Raw genomic sequence first — 5,000 nt, 5'->3', positions numbered from 1 at the left:
TGAATGTAGAAGTATTTTATTAAATATGGCTGTTCTATACAATTACTGACAATATACCACATATTTATTACATCTTTTGGCCAATATATCATTCACTATAATTTCACATTTAGTTGATATCAATAATGAGAGATTTATTTGAAGGATTGTGTTGAAAGTTATTGGTTTGTCGCCTTTGTTTGCCGTTGGTGTAATATATTAGACGTGGATGTTATTATTGTTGAGATAAAGGAAAAAGAGGAGGCAACATTGGTTGTTACGACAGTAGCGATACGTCAGTAGGGAATGAGTTCATCGCACTAACATCAAAGGTTATATATATTTTCTCAAATTTCACTGTACCTCTTCATCTGAAAGATGATAAAAAGATCCATATTTTCACATGTAACCTTGCCTCGGGAATATTAGGAAAATATTTTGTATTCTGTAGAATTAATACCCCAGGTACCAATTATGAAATATCCTAATGACAGGGATACTTATATTCTGATAATAGATTGAGAGTAATTGGTCGAGTTTAATAGTCGCAGACGTTGTCTGTTCGATTATATGGTAAAGGAAAGAAAACAACAATGTAATATTAGTGTTATATTAACTACTGTAACTTTACTATTACTATTAATTTTCCTTTTACAACAATAAAAACGAAAATAATTACATGATAGAGAAAGCTGACCATGGAAAGTGCCCTGGGAGAGAAGAGAGATTAATTATTGCTCCTGACAAAACAACATCTCTTCAACGTCAACACACGATAAATGATTATATAAGAAGCTTTTTGTTGAGAGTAAAGAGTAAATTTCAATACTAAGAAAATGTAAGAAACTAGTGATCAAAACAATCGCGAAGAGATCCAGTATATTTTTGAAGTGATCTAATGTAATTACTAAATTTTAACAATTAATACCGATTCGCACTATTTTTTTTTTTTTCATTACTATAGTATGCAAGGACTAACCATGAAAACCTGAATGGGAAAAATATGAAAAAAAAAATAGTGTATGACCTTAACAGATTTTGAAAAATGCAGCAAATGAACATGCAAGTTCATAAAACATTTACTGAAGGACCTTCAGATTTTATTATTTGTGAAATAGTAATAATAATAATAATAATAATAATAATAATAATAATAATAATAATAATAATAATAATAATGATAATAAATAACCATATATATTCCTGGCATGCAAATTTTGCCTACAACTAATTTATTGTTATTATCACAAATAAGAAGAGTGTTTTATATAAGTAAAATGTAAAGAATTACAAGATATATATAAAGCTTCAATTATGTAAGTAATTATAGCTACTGTTGTATTTATACTTCAGTAACAGAGTTTGTATATACTACATCAAGAAAAGTATAACTCTAATAGATTATATCCAGTAATAGGATAGAATCTTGTATTACTGTACATTTATACCTGATGCTCGTTTGGTTATGCTTGATTGCTTATGCTTTTTGCTGTTTACGATGTCGCTTGTCGTCCAAGAGTGAAAATGTAGTTTTCAAATATAGAACCTACCTCTAAAACTAAGTCCCTATTATGTCCTCCAACATTAGCAAAATCCAGGAAAGCACAAAGCCACAGTTTTGATAGTATTAACTAACATTATATGAAAAACAACTTGGAAACTAGGATGGGATATTTAATACAGTACTAATGTTAATCATTAACGCAAGTAAGCACAAGAGAACTACACATAATAAATTGGCGATATAGGAACAACAATTAGCGACGCAGGAACAATTGGCAATGTAAGAAAAACAAATGACGAGTCTAAAAGAGCATTAATTACAGGAGATGCAGACTAATATATAAAAAAGAAACCTCATCTCAACTAATCAAGCCGTTCTTCAGTACTAGGTCTAGGTCACTATTTAGTGATAAGTGTATCATTAAATAGTACAAGGTAGGGTGTAAGGTTTTATAAGTATAATGGTTTAAAGGTAGGTATTGTTTGAATGAAGACATAAAGTGCACAACAAAAGCATGATAGTCCTAGCATAACCGAGATTTAACCGTAGAGAAGGTACTAATTATAGGCCGAGCTTTAAAAACATCCAAGAGTCCAAGCGACATAATAGATAATTTTATAAACATAAGGAAAATTCATTAGATAAGTCATCTAGAATCAAGTTTTATACATCATAAGAATAAAAAAAGTAACACGCCTAATCATAGTCAAAGAAGAATGTTCAACCCTGATGCCCATCAATATACCTTGCTTAATGTATGGGACAGACATGTCGTTATTGTGGACAGAAGGGTAATTTTCCAAATTTTAAATTCTCTAATCAGATATATAAAAGAAAAATAAAAGTTCTAGTAGATACTGTTATATGCAAGAATAAATTCAGAAAATGTTCATAGCCATCAAGACAAGTCAGGAACTGATTTTGCATTTTGCATTGTTTCTTTTTTTAAATTTGCTAAGAAACATTTCGTGGTATAAGTGAAAATAAATGATAAACTAATTAAGAGGCAAGTTGACACAGAAACTGATTTATCAATTATGTCTGAGAGAACAGCAAGGACCATTTCTCATGGTTTTCATAGTAAGTACAAATAGTCTTAAAAGATTGAGATGGTTATGTCATCAAGGGAAGAGTAGCCTTATAATGAGAAGTAGAAAATAAGGAACATAAGCTGAACAAAAAAGCATTTATTGTAGTTAAAATTTGAGAGGAGATCTTACTTGGACTAGATTGGTTACTGTATCAAAAATAAGATTAGCAAAGCATTTTGAGAGTTACAAGCACACTGCATGATCTTAACAATGAAATTTTTGTGGATAATATTTCATCAGAGTAAAGGGAAATTGTCTAAGATAGAGTAGGTACAGTAAAAATGGGAAGGCTGTTTTACTGTTCAAATTAAATGTTACATATAAAGTGAACAATATAAGTGAAACTAGAATTTACAGATCGGAAAAGGATAGTTCATTAGGGAACATTACATATTCAGATTTGGCTGCACCACTAATTCTTATTGTAAAAGAGAATGGTCAAGTTAAGTTTTGTGGAGATTCCAGGTTATTAAATCAACAACATCAGGTAGCTCAACATCCATTACCAAATCCTAGAGACATGTTTGCAACTATGTCAGGATGTACTATATTCTCAAAACTGAATATTAGAGAGCTATTTCAACAGCTTCTCATGGATGGAAAATTACAATAATTATACATATTAAATACATCTTTAAGTTTGTACCTAGTAGCTAGTAGCCCAGCAATCTGGCAACAAAGTATGTATACAATGTTTGCAGGTATGCCAGGAGTATTGACATTCATAGATGATATTAAAGTCTTTGGCAAAGATACGAGAGACCATAATGAGAGATTTTGGACAGTTCTGAAAAAGTTAAAGAACAGAGTATTAAAGCGAATAAGGGCAAGAGTATTTTAGACGTATGTTCAATTAAATACTTAGATTTGTCTTTAATGAAAAGCGTATCCATATGGACAAGGACAAAATTTCAACAGGCAACAAAGATACCAGGAAACCTTATAGAATTACGATAATTTTTAGCTTTCGTAACATTTTATGGTATTTTCATTCAGAATATGTCTACAATTGCGCATGTATTGTATAATTCATTGAACTAAAACGAACACTCGGTAGAGAGCATACCTTTGCCACTGCCATTTTTTTCACCAAAAACACTAGCGATGATGTGGGTATTTCATCCCAAAACATATATATTACAAGATAGGCATTTAAAATAGGCACATTTTGATTAATCTCATACAAATCAGATAGAAATTGGCCTCGATATGGCAAAAAGACGTTTATACCTTTTCGCGACCTTAGCCTTGAACTGATCCAATAACTCCAAAAATCTAATCAAATTATCTTTGGAGCATAGCTAATTATCTCACCAAATTTCATGGCATTAGGTCATATAGATTTTTAGTTATGCGTATCATAAATACACAGACAGACATACAGAAAAATATATACACAAAGAAAGGTAATGACATCACTGTATCATGCATTATATCACAAGATAGACAATTGAATTATGCCAATTTTGGCACTAGTTTCATGCAAATCGGATGAAATGTGACCACGATATAGCCAAAGGAAATATTTTACCTTTTTGTGATCTTGACCTGGACCTTTGAAACCAGTCACTACCAAAGCCTAATCAAATTGTCCTTGGATCAAGGTGAATCATCCAATCAAATTTCATAACATTCGGCCAAATAGTTTTTGTTTTGTAATTCGTTTTTCACCTTTTCACGACCTTGGCCTTGACTTGTGTCACAATCACACCCAAAATCTATCGAATTATCCCTTAATCATGGCCAATCAACTTACCAAAATTTAATGAGATTCGGTTAAATAGTTTTGGAGTTATGCGAAACACAAACTCACACACACAGACATACGAACAAATAAATTCACAAAGAAGGGTAATGACATCACTATATCATGCTGTATATCACAAGATAAGCAATTGAATTATGCACATTTATCCACTAGTTTCATGCAAATCGGATGAAAATTTACCACGATATAGCAAAAATATTTTTTTTTTCACCATTATGTTACTCTGACCTTGATTTTAAATACAATTACTCCCAAAATATAATCATGTTGTCCTTGGATCATGGACAATCATCCCACCAAATTTCATGAGATTCGGCTAAATAGTTGTGAGTTTTGGAATTTGTTTTTATCTTTCAGTAACATAGGCCTTGAATTTTGTTAAATCACTTCCAAAATGTAATCAAATTCTCCTTTCATCAAGGCCAATCATCTCACCAAATTTCATGAGATTCGGTAAAATGGTTTTTGAATTTTACGAATCACAAACACACACGGACATACAAAAAAGCGCTTATCAAAACATAACCTTCACCACAATGGAGCTGGCGAAGTTCTTAGGATGCTGAGTAGAATTAGACAAAAGATTGTCAAGGATCTTTTGAAAGAATCAATAAGAAAATAACATCACCTACATTCCCAGCTGAATTGGTGTGTGATG

Source organism: Palaemon carinicauda, chromosome 1 (assembly GCF_036898095.1).
Source record: "Palaemon carinicauda isolate YSFRI2023 chromosome 1, ASM3689809v2, whole genome shotgun sequence".
Classification (NCBI taxonomy): Eukaryota; Metazoa; Arthropoda; class Malacostraca; order Decapoda; family Palaemonidae; genus Palaemon; species Palaemon carinicauda.
Note: the sequence above shows the minus strand (reverse complement) of the source record.